Source organism: Canis lupus, chromosome 17 (assembly GCF_011100685.1).
Source record: "Canis lupus familiaris isolate Mischka breed German Shepherd chromosome 17, alternate assembly UU_Cfam_GSD_1.0, whole genome shotgun sequence".
Classification (NCBI taxonomy): Eukaryota; Metazoa; Chordata; class Mammalia; order Carnivora; family Canidae; genus Canis; species Canis lupus.
The window spans coordinates 63,002,605-63,015,829 of NC_049238.1; the positions used below are offsets into that span (position 1 = coordinate 63,002,605).

At 39.2% G+C, this 13,225-nt stretch overlaps 1 protein-coding gene across 3 annotated transcripts in view; it reads right to left on the reverse strand.

The window, feature by feature from the left end:
- MAGI3 (membrane associated guanylate kinase, WW and PDZ domain containing 3) overlaps positions 1-13,225 on the reverse strand; it is a 235,061-nt gene that overhangs the window by 220,122 nt on the left and 1,714 nt on the right. The window lies entirely within an intron of this gene.

Genomic DNA, 13,225 nt, shown 5'->3' on the forward strand with positions numbered 1-13,225 from the left:
GTACCTCAGTAAAACTGAAAATAATGACATCATTGACTTTGAGTATTAAGTACCTTTGCTTTTAACATGATTTGCTTATTTGCAATTTCATGCAACTTAATGTTTTCAAATGGCTGTGCTGGACAACCAACTTGCTCAATTCCTGAACATTTAACCATCAGAGTCAAGAAAGAGTATAGCCAACCCCTGTGCTTCACTGAAAAACCTCTCAGCTGAACTCCCTACCGCTAACTGGACATGCTTTCCTTTTTGTCTTAGTTCAAATCCCCAGGAAAGATTCTTACTGGCCCCATTCCTCTTTCTAAGTCCCAGAAATCACAGGTTGCTGACCAGCCTAGGAATTGGTCGTTTCAGCTGAGATGCCTTCCCTGCCCTGGATGCCTGCGGCTTATAGTGGAGGTTGAGATCAAGTGATAGAAAATACAGAAGTCTCAGCAGCAGGGACAGGAGGTAGGGCAGAAGTAAGCCAGTACCAAGATAAAGATGTTAAGAATCCATCGGCCTTGTGCTCATTCCAACTACAGGCCATTTCAAAAAGATGAGCTCACAGAAATGACAGTGAGTTATCAGGGAAGGGTTACGCTGCATTTAAATACGATCCCTAAGAAGACGAGCGTGCGAGATAGGGTCCGCTGGCACTTAGCATCCACCTACTTATAGCATGCCTTCCTGAAAGGCAGGGATTGGAAAATCAGAAACTGTATTTTCCAGGTTCCTTTACACAGTTAGTATTTGGGGTGAAAATTCAGTTCCACTGTTTAAGATGTAGGACACAAAATATGGAAGGCAGAAGTGGATCGGAGTTCCATCAGCCTGCAGCTTTCAGTGGTCTTTGGTCGGCAAAGAACGTCACAGGATGTCAGAATCCAGTCTCCAGCTGCAACGCTGTTGAGGGACAGTGACAGAAGGCAGTGCCAGCATCTAGTCAGCAGCTCAGAGGCATCAAGAAGGTGGCCCAGCATTGGCCAGATACCACACTGCAGACTTGAAGCAGCTACAATAGCAATAGCAGTGGCTGCTACGGTCCCCTGCGTCACAAGGGCGGTGGGATTTTCTTACCTTAGTTGCAGTGACAGCCTCCTGAGGACTACTATCCTGACAGCTCCCATGGCATGTGGTTCCAAGGTACCCTAGAAGTCACTCTCAGATTCCTGGCCTAGAGCCCAGCTCTCCAGCCCCCTTAAGATTCCCTAAGCAACAGATTCCCTGTATTACATACCTTTCTGTTTCCTGCACTTGACCCCCCACTGATACTACTAGAGTCTCTGGAAGACTGGCTGTAGACATATCTTTTCAGGTCGACACCCATGCTGTTCTTTCACAGGCACACAAATGGCCCGGGCAAGACGGTACCATTCCCATTGGTCACACCTAATGAAAAGAGTCTCCCCAGAACTAACACCCAAACCTCCCCCTTCTTTTTTTTTTTTTTTTTTTTAAGATTTTATTTATTTATTCATGAGAGACACAGGCAGAGGGAGAAGCAGGCTCCATGCAGGGAGCCCAATGTGGGACTCGATCCCGGGTCTCCAAGATCATGCCCTGGGCTGAAGGCGGCACTAAACCGCTGAGCCACCCGGCTGCCCAAACCTCTCCCTTCTTAAGTGTTGCCTAACGCCAGGGAGTAACTTCTCTGCTGTGGCCAGCTCTCTGTGGCCTGGGACATCGGCTTGTCCCATCCCGAGCAAGAGCACAGCTCCCTGCTCAGCCCTGTTAACCTGCATTACAGCCAGAGGAGCTCAAGGACCTGAGCCCAAAGTGCCCTTGACAGTTCCTCTACCACACCCCTGAGCAGTCCCAAGCTCCACAATCCCTCTTCACCCACTGCATCCCCTACTCAGGCGAAGGCGAAAAATAAAAGGAGAGCTGGCTGTAATTTAGACTTGCGCTATCACCCCACCGAGAAGGGTAAGACGAGCAACAGCAGTCTGCCATACAGAGCACCCATTCAGGAGTCTACTGAAAGCACTGCAAAGAATCTTTCGATGGGAGAAATCATTTTCCAAAGCTAAAACAACAAGAACCAATACTTAAGTACAGAGCTGTTATACCAGCTTACAATTCTCTGACTATTTAGATCTAATCATAAGCTACCGCATCACATAAGACTACAAATGTCCTGGAAACCTGTGGCACATAATGATCAACATTCCTCCCTAGGCTCCAACTCCTGGATTACAACTGTTGCCAACAATGCTCACGCATGCTGATGGCCCAGCAGGCTGAGGCCCACCTGTGATACTTAATGGCAAAGCAATGCAGATTTCGTAAAGAGACAGAATATGTTTAACAGGCTACTTCTTTTTTCACCAATTTCACTACAGTTTCCCACAGAAAATCTTATGCCAGAAACCAAAACAAGAACAACCAGAATTCCAGTCCACACTCAGCCAGCTTTGTGCTAGGGACTCTGAGCAGAGTCACCTGCCATTGCTAAGCCTCAATTTATTTATTTGCAGACTCAGGGTCTTAGTTGGATTGCCATGGTTCCTTCCAGTTGAATGACTGACTTCAAGCCGAAACAGAAAACATAACAGCATGAACACTTAAAGAATAAGAGGTGCCTAAACTCCACAACCTGCTTTAATGGCCTCTTTGATGGGACCACCTTACTGCACAGTACTTGAAACCCGAAAGAAAAGAGATCTACTTGAATATGATCTACTTCTACCTAGCTTGGCTAAATTTTATTTTATTTGTTTAAAGATTTTATTTATTCATGAGAGACACAGAGAGAGAGAGAGAGAGGGGCAGAGTCACAGGCAGAGGGAGAAGCAGGCTCTATGCAGGGAGCCTGATGTGGGACTCGATCCCGGGTCTCCAGGATCACACCCTGGACTGAAGGCGGTGCTAAACCACTGAGCCACCCGGGCTGCCCCGCTAAATTTTATTTAAAAGCAAAGTATACTTTGAATAGTCTCATACTTATTTATTTTATTTTAAAGATTTTTACTTATTTCTTTGAGATAGAGAGAGCCATCAAGAGAGAGAGAGCACAAGTAGGAGGAGCAGTGGGGGGCGGGGGGAGAAGGGGGGAGAAGCAGACTCCCGCTGAGTGGGGAGTCCCATGCAGGGACTCGACCCCAGGACCCTGGGATCACGACCTAAGCCGAAGGCAGGCGCTTAACCAACTGAGCCACCCGGTGCCCAGGTCTGCATACTTATAAAACATTCCTAGTTCCCAAATTTATTCATTGTTCCATTCTTCAGAACATTTTTTAGGCCACCAGCCTCAAGATAAGTGTACGAACAAACACCTTCCTGATGAGTGAATTATAGAGTGAGTGGACAGGAAACATGAGAACCAGATATTATTTGCAGTATCAAGTATACAATTTTCACAAGTCTGTTTATCCTAAGAGTATCCGGGCTTTTACAGAGAACTGCTAAAATTATGATCTTACAAAAGGTAGCAAGAATTAATGCTAACTTTCTGGTTGATTGGTAATTCTTGGGAATAACTACTTCATTGTGCAGTTTAGCTATACAGATTAAACTGCAAGACCACAAACTTGTTTAGAAACAGAACAAAGGGGGATCCCTGGGTGGTGCAGCGGTTTGGCGCCTGCCTTTGGCCCAGGGTGGGATCCTAGAGACCCAGGATCGAGTCCCACGTCAGGCTCCCAGTGCATGGAGCCTGCTTCTCCCTCTGCCTATGTCTCTGCCTCTCTCTCTCTCTATCATAAATAAATAAAGAAAATTGCTTTAAAAAAAAAAAAGAAAGAAAGAAACAGAACCAAGCAATGCAGCTTTTATTTTAAGTAGCTGCCCAATGTTTCACTGCCTTTAACACCCACTCAAACAATTCAGAATTGTGGGGTTTTTGTTTTTTTTTTTTTCCTTTTAACAGAGGAAAAGGAAGTAAGGCAGATTTTTCAGACACAATGAAATAATATTCTATTTGGAAAGTGAAGAAGGAAGACTTGAAACTGCTTTAGTTCACAGTACTCGTTGAGTCTGAGACCTTTGCTGTGTTCATCTTTCTGGACCTTAGTTTTCTCATGGATAAAAGGGAGAGGATAATGTCTGACTCATGGAGAATCACAAATATAAAATTTTTTACAGGAATACATGTGTGCCAAAATACACATCCTTATGAAACAAATGAGACAGGTGTATAATGTATGGACATACGATTATTACTCAGGAAATGGCAGCTAGCATTTTAATGATAAGTCCCCAAGTCAGAATATTCCTATTAGATTCAAAGCAAGGCCGCTGACTTAAGAGTCACAAACCAAGGGAAGGTTGATGTATCATTTCATCCACCAGCATTTCACTATGAGATGGCTCTAGTTAGCAATTCTAACTCTATTAAAAGGAAATTAAATTTTTAAGTAGTACGGACATTCTAACTGTAAACACTGAAACAAGTGAAAAGTATCCTTAGCTAAAATTAATAATATTTTAACAAAATGTTCTTCTGCCCAAAGCTATAGAAGTAGGTTAGATATAGTTCTGTGAGCAGAGATAAGGAAATTGTATTATTTTAACAGATTTCATGACTTCATTAATCAATATATAGAATTGATACTGGAGAACCCTAGCAATAGGCTTCTGCAATAGAAGCAGTGATTTTCCAAATACAACCTAAAGACATCCAAGACAGACATACACTAATCTCAAAATACAAAGTCACACTATGATTTTTGATGAATCATACCCAATACCATGAATGTTGGTTTTGATATACAATAGCGTATTTACCAATAATTTAATAATATTTAATATTCACTAAAGATACAAACTACCAGACAACACTGAGCCAAACTGCAAAACTCCTACCATGCACATGATACATAAACTGAAGGTTGATATTCAAATCACTTTCCCGATACCAGAGTTGAATATACTCAAATGGTAATCAAGAATATAAAAATAGTATGAAAAGATATTCAGGTACCCACCCCTTTTTTTTGACCTCCCACCTCTACTCCAAATACCTAGCCCTGGTAGAGGCAGAAAAAAACAAAGGGGGTCAGATTTTAGCCTACTGTGTCTGCCAAGTGACTTTTTTAGGTGATTAAACAAAAACCACATTACACACTTATGCAGTGTTTCAAAGAGTCAATGAAGTAGTTTCTTAATGTTTGACTTCTATGAGATCATAGTTAAAAGGTATTATTATAGAATGCGTAGCAATAATACAATAAAAATGTAGCCTCAAGTTATATTTAAAAAGGCTATTGTCTTAAAAGCAAAACATCCTGGGGGCACCTGGGTGGCTCAGTTGAATCACCAGACTCTCGATCTTAGATCTGGTCTTGATCTCAGGGTCCTGAGCTCTACACCCCATCATGCAGCCTATTTAAAGAAATAAAAGGTAGGTAGGTAAGTAAGTAAGTAAGTAGGTAAATAAATAAATAAATAAATAAATAAATAAATAGCCAAAAATCCTGGAAAGCAATTATTTTAGAATTTCATCTTCAAAATGGTACAATGAGGTTTAAAAAATTGCATTAACTAGGTTAATAATAATTTTCTCAATGCCAAAGATAATTAACTGATTGATCCTCCAAAGTATCAGATCTACCTAAGAACAAGCAGCACTGATTAACAGAATCTTAATGTTAAAAAAAATTTGAAAAAGTACTTTTTAGCTGTACACATTAAAAAACTGAGATGTTGACATCTTTTTTTTAAGATTTTTTTTTTTTTAAATCTAGGGGAGAGAAAGCACAGGCTCATACACGTCGGGGGGCAGAGGAGGGACAGAGGGAGAAGGAGACAGAGTCTCAAGCAGATTCCCTGCTGAGTAAAGAGTTTGATGTAGAACTAGATCTCATGACCTTGAGATCAAGACCTGAGCGGATATCAAGAGTCGGATGCTTAACCAACTGAGCTACCCAGGCAGCCCAAGATGTTGATATCTTAAAGAAAAAAATTTAGATCAAAGCAGCTTTTAGGTTAAAAACTTCAAAAATTATAATATTTAAGTAAACTGAGTAAAATCAGTGCCTTTGGTCTATAATCAATACCTGGTTTTTAAAAAATGACAGCTTTATAACAACTGTGTACTCCTGTTGGCTTCAAAGTAGGAGAGATTAATGTTTTAAAAAGAGGCCATTTCCTGTAGTGTTATCTCCCCAGCATCCCATCTTTTAAGGAACTACTCATCCCTTGTCTCCTGAGGTTCTAAGACAGTGCAGACACTGCACTTTCTACACCTAACCGCAAGAGTAGACATGCCACACAGGCCTGGCCAATCACGGTACCTCATTGCCTTCTCTCTACAACTGGTCCAAAAGATGGACACAAAGTCCCTGAGTGAAATTCGTTATTGGACTCCAGGACAAAGATGAGAAGCTTTAAGGACTCTGTATGACTTGGGGGCTCAGGGCCACCTTTCTTGCTACACTGAGGACTGAGCTGAAGAAAAAGCCAACGCAGAGGAAAAGAGCCAAGTGAAAGTCCCAATGACCATCACTTGATTGCATGAATTTAGCTGTTACAGCCCTAGGTATGGGTTTTCATGTATGTAAGCCAATACATTCCTCAGCCTAGATTAACCTCAGTAGTTCCTGTCACTTGCTACAGAACTCTTACAAACACAGAAACTGACATGTGAATTAGGGTTTCTTTTTTCCCTTCCTGATGAGATCTGACCTACATATCAATAGATACCTGTTGCAAAATGGATAACCACATCCAAAGAGTAAAAGATCTCTAGGGCTGCTCCATTTAAAGGGGATTTTTTAAGTCATTTTATTAGAGGGGAAAAAAGACAACTTCACTTCATTCTATTTGATGAAGATCAGAAATAAATTATTTATTAATAAATACTTCCCTTTACCCTCCCTTTCAGAGTATTTTCATTCCATAAAACTACTTCTGTGAAATGTCATCATGTGTAGTAAAACTCCATTTCTCTGGGGGGGGTGGGGAGAATGCAGGGAGGGCTAGGTGGCTCAGTCAGTTAAGCGTCCAAGTCGACTGATTTCAGCTCAGGTCATGATCCCCAGGGTTGTAAGATCAAGCTCAGAGCTCAGCATTGGGCTCAGCAAGAAGTCAGCTTAAGATTCTCTCCCTTTCCACCTGCCCCTCCCCCTGTTTGCACTCTCTCTCTCTCTCTCTCTCAAATAAATTCTTTAAAAAAGAAAAAAATATTTTTCAGAGTCACATGTACTTCCCAATCAGAACAACAATGAGAAACAGGGTATTCATTCACAAACTTCCTGAAAGCAAGAAAAACAATTATGTGTTTAAAATTATCTAAAAAAAAATAAAATAAAATAACAAAGAGCCTAAGATGCTAGAAAGTTTTAATTAAGTAGATCAGCTACTGTTCATAATACATACCCAAGACAAGGACATCCTCCAAATAAAATAGATGCTAATTTTAATAAATCTGAAGCAAATTTTCCTTCCAATCTGCATTCCATAATATTTTTTATAAACTCCAAATACATTATAGCAAACAGTTTAACCCTCTTTATTTCTTACTGAGTCTCTAAAACAGTATCTCCAGCACAAGTATTACTAAAACAAGGTACCTTACAATTTGAGCACAGTCTGTCCTTTCTCAGCTATTTAAATATGTCACAAGTCAAATGACAGTCCTCAAAATGTAGTCCATGATCCCCTGGCCATGATGGGGTGACTGAAATTGGGGGAGAGATGCAGAACTGCTCCTGGGAACCACTGCCGTGTAGCTGCATGGGGACACAGTGCAAAGGTTGGCGGTGGGGGGAGGAGGGGATTGGATGGAGGTATAATGGTGCAACCCTTTTCTCTGGAAGTCAGTCAACAGTGACTATAACAAAGGAAAAGGGGAAGTTAAGGTGGAAATTTATTTCCAGTTCTCTTTTATTCACCTCAAATGCAAATTGCATTTTCCTATAAAATTGGCTAGGCTTCCAAGGCAACACAAGAAAGCCTATTATCATAAAGCACAGTACTACTAGTAACATTTCAGCTACATTATGGGTTAAATAAAAATACTCATTACATTATGAGTTGAGGAAGGCTGAAGGTAGAAATAGCATTAAGCACTTCGCCAGCACTATTTCTAGAAGAAAAAAAAAAAATTTCAAGTTCCAATTAAAAAAAAACTTATGAGACAATTCATATTAGAACTGCTTACATATTTAAACAATTAATATGATTCTCCATTTTCTAATTATTCTATAATGTGAATTTTGTGCATTTATAAAAAAATAAGGTTTTACACACGTTCACTATTGAGACTGACTATACCGTAGACCTATCTATATCGAATATTCTTGCCTCATCTTTTTCTCCTCCTCTGCTTCTTACATACTACTGAGAGGATACTAGTTTCACTAAACCAAAACCTAGCTATCTTTCAAAGCCAAGCTACGTTCAAAATTCTTCACAATTCTCTCCCCAGGTAAAGGCATGAGGCAAGGACCCTAACAAGACACACAAAGGGATGAAAGCTCTCACTCTCTCTCGCCTCATGTACACATTTACCTTCTACAAATTCACTCTGCACACCCAGATGAGGATAATTTTTAAAATTAAGAGATAGGTTTTTTATTAAAACAAAAACAAAAACCTAACTCTTCCCTGCAAGCAAACTGTTTCATCTGGTGTTCAACTGAAACATGGCAACTGGTTCCAAGGTGGGCAGAAAAGAGGTATATAGTACTTGTTCTACAAATGGTACAAACCAGTGTATAAAATACATTGTGAGTATAAACACAGACACAATGTATTTTGAGGGCAATTTAACTAAGGGCTTGTCAAAGGATAATTGTGTTTATATTTGGTTACCCTCTTTTTGTAATGACTTGAGAACCCAAATCCTCTGTGAGATGTGACCCCACGTCACTTTTTAGAACAGGGTGCTTGGCAACCAATTAATCAGTCCAGCTCCCACCAAAATTCATACTCAGACTTACCTAAAGAGTTTTACACTAAAGTACCAGGAGAAGAGTAAAAAAGGTAAAACCCTTACTACAGGGATTCTTTACCAATGAAACCTTAAGCTCCCATTAAAGTGTGACTTCTGGAAGTCAGAGATCGTTTCTCATTCATTTATTTATCTCATGTTTTTATATCACCGGCGCTAGCTGACATGGGTACACCACCAAATGGCTGTTAAAGGAAGGAATGTGTGCCAGTAATCAAACTTTTGTTTTCTCTTTATAAAGTAAAATAAGCACTTTTTTTTGGGGGGGGGGGGGCGGGGGGGAACATTCTGAGTAATATCCGTTCAAGGAGAAGAGCAACTCTTCCCCACAAACAAGTCTCTCATAAGACTAGCCCCTGAGATATAGAAAATGTTACCCTTAAGAGCAGTTTTAAATAAAGGACATTCATTCTCTCTGCCAAGGTGCAGTACTGCAAGGAAATTATTTCTCAAAAATTCAGAAGAGAAACAAAACGATTAATTAGTTAAAAGGGTCACAGTTTTAGTCTCCAATACCAAAACACTTATCCTTTGTCAAACCCTAAACAACAAAAATCTGACCTAGGAATTGGCAGAGTTTGAAATTGGTACCTAATACTGTAGTGGATCATAAAACTGAAATTCTCCTATAGCATACTCTCCAAACTCCTAAATGCTCACAAAATTTATACAGCACTTGGAGGTTACATAGTAAAGAAACTATTCATCTGAGAAGATTATGCACTGACTTCACAAGTCAGATACTGGAGCAAAGGTAGATTTGTTTTACCATCAATTTACACAAATTAGAGACCAGGAAACACACACACACACACACACACTGAAATCTGTCTCTTATAATAAGAGGTTTTATCAAGTACATCCCAGAATCTCAGAGGAGAAACAATTTCTATTCCCCAGGAACACAGTTATGTTCCATGAAAATCAGTCTTAGTATTAAACTGAATAAAATAAAAATGGTCTGAAAACTGAAAAGAGCCAAATATTAAGTGTTTCTTCTGCCTCTATGGCATAAGTTCATCATTCACATGAATTGGATGGAATAGGGTCCAGAAGCTGAAGTTACTGGAGTTATTTTGAGGCCAATTTTAGATGCGAAAAAAAATTGCTACCAAATTTTGAGAGGACAGGAAAGTTTCCAACTTCAGGTTTATCAAAATTTAATGCTGTTTCTCTAACAAAGAGGCTGCCTCACCCAATCTTTAGTTTCTATTGTTAAAAAACAAAGTTTTTTGATTTGGAAACCAACCAGGCTAGCTAGTTTCTCCCACCCTTCCCGTCTTTAAATATGACAACCAGGGGATCCCTGGGTGGCTCAGTGGTTTAGTGCCTGCCTTCGGCCCAGGGCGTGATCCTGGAGTCCCCGGATCGAGTCCCTCATTGGGCTCCCTGCATGGAGCCTGCTTCTCCCTCTGCCTGTGTCTCTGCCTCTCTCTCCCCCTGTGTCTCTCATGAATAAATAAATAAAATCTTTAAAAAAAAAAAAACAAATATGACAACCACCTAAACAAAACTCACAAGTCCCAAATTACCCAATAAACCCCAAAAGAAAAAAAAAATCCCAAAGTTAAAAGAAAGAGGTAAAGTTAGTCATCATTGGCATAACACAGACACCCTTACTTAAAAGCTTCTAGTAATGTTTCTTCACCAATGGGGAATGGATTTCTAGGAATGTGCTGTTTTTAACAAAATTCCCCTATAAGACAGATGTCTCAAAGAGTCAAAGGCAAACTCTGACCTAAAATTAACTGGCATTTCCACAAGATCTATTTCAAATTAGTTTTTGCTTAAATGATAACATTGTTTCTCATGATTTTCATCTCTAGACACAGTAGCCGATTTAAGGTAGTCGAAAGCAGTGCGTGCATAAAAACAGTAGACAATGGTTCCATGTAATCTATCTATATTTAAATCTCTGTAGTAAAATCCACATCATAAGCAAGCACTGAAATATGTGTTTAAAAGTATATGAAGTGGGCAGCCCAGGTGGCTCAGCGGTTTAGCACCCCCTTCAGCCCAGGGCCTGATCCTGGAGACCGGTGATCTAGTCCCACATCAGGCTCCTACTGGAGCCTGCTTCTCCCTCTGCCTGTGTCTCTGCCTCTCTCTCTCCCTGTGTCTCGAATGAATAAATAAATAAATAGAAATCATAAATAAATAAATAAATAAATAAATAAATAAATAAATAAATAAGTATATGAAGAGGTGAACATTCATAGTCTAGAGAATTTTAGAACAAAATTAACTACTCCTATCATTAATCAGAAAAGAAACTGCTTAAAAATATGCTCTGAAAAAAAAAATCAAAGAAACCAATTCTGGTTACAGGACTAGATCATGAAACAATTTCATCAGAGGTCCAAAGTTCAACTTCCTTTACTACTGTGAAACTACAAAGTTCAAATTCAATGGAAAACTTTTCTCTTTGCAGGAAAAAAAAAAAAGAAGAAGAAGAAAGAAGAAAGAAGAAGGAGGAGAAGAAGAAGAAGAAAAAAGAAAAAAGAATTGTAATTAAGAAACAGTTGACCAGCTAGGCCAAGAAATAGGTGGAACTAAATAAAGACTGTCCTAGAAGCAGGAATGCACTGATTGCTACATACTATGTGAACACTAAGCAAGAATAAGATTCCAATAAGAAATCCCCTAATTCTCTCAAGAAAAGCCTAGGATTAGGAACCGTATTTTAAAGAGTTAATTTTGTTGTAATCTTTAATGGAATCTGCAAGGAGAAGAAAATACTAAAAGCCCCAAATCAAAGATTAAAGACAATCACTGCCAGAAAGAACTTAAGTCATCCAGGTGTTGATGCTGGCTTTGGCTGAGTTCCCCTCAGCTCATACAAGACAAAAAGGAGAAAGCTAGGAAGGTTCCACACTCATCCTTTTGCCAGGGACTTTGTCAGAAAACAACGAATGTGAGATAATTCCCCACGCATATTACATCTCAGAGAAATGCTAAATTTACTCTTGCGCTGTACTAGTTTCTAAATGACATGTTATAGATACAGTTTAACCAAGAGTTACTAAATCAAGACAAGAGACAGTGTTAAAGTACACTTTACAACTCCATATTAAAATGGAAAATCCATTTCTCTCACAAAGTTTAGATAAAATGAAAAAAAAATGTGCAAAGCACATTCCTTTTTAAATTTCCTTGCTTTGTATTTTCATACTTTTCAAATTTAATCCTAACAGTACAGAATCCTTGTCTCCTCTGGAGATGGTGTATATATGCCCCCAAAGTTCTAGGAATAACCTCCTCTAGTTCCTTAATATTTGAAGTCTTGTGCTTCATTGCAAAAACCTTGCTATTTTATAACAAATGTTGTTTAAGCAGAACCATTTAAGAAAGCCAATTCACTTCACGCTTAACATGAGGCTATTTCGAAACTAAGAACACTATTCTTTGAGAAATCAACCTTTTAAAATTACAATTTACTTAGAAACAAGAGTATAATCTCAGATGACACACAGTGGTTTCCTTTAGAAATTACCGAAGCGGAGCATATCTTTAAAGAAATAAGTTTTATTATTAATGATCAGAAAATATGCTACACTCATTAATATAAATCATTCCCGTTTTTTGGCTAAACATTTAAAGTACGAAAGTACTTATGGTTGTCAGGAGGGCAAAATGTTATTACCATAAAAATGTCAACTACTTCTGGGGCATGTGATGTTTATTCGACCCAGCTAATTGATATTACTGAATACACTCTAAACTTTGAATTATTTTCTCAAATTTGATATAAACCTTGAGAAAATATATAACATGCCATCAGACTAATATATATATATTTTTTTTAATTTTTATTTATTTATGATAGTCACACACAGAGAGAGAGAGAGGGGCAGAGACACAGGCAGAGGGAGAAGCAGGCTCCATGCACCGGGAGCCCGATGTGGGATTCGATCCCGGGTCTCCAGGATCGCGCCCTGGGCCAAAGGCAGGCGCCAAACCGCTGCGCCACCCAGGGATCCCCATCAGACTAATATATTAAAGATCTCCCCAGTCTTCTAAAAGAACCACAATGACTTGAGTATATATTGACTTCCTCAATCTATTAAATCTTAAACTATTTTTGAAAGTAAGTTACATTCTCATTCATGCCCCTAACTAATCAAAACAAAACACAATGATGTAGATGTTCTCGTTATTCCCTGACTCGTGGGATTTGAACTAAATGGCACCTACACTAGTAAACGGTGTATTATATAGTATTTTGCATATTACAGACAGTGCCTGACTGACTAAATGACAGCCCTCAAAACCTTTCTTCCACCTTTCATATATGGCTCCAAAAGTTTGAGTCCAGAATTCCTTAATTTGCAAAACTATACCAAAAAAAAA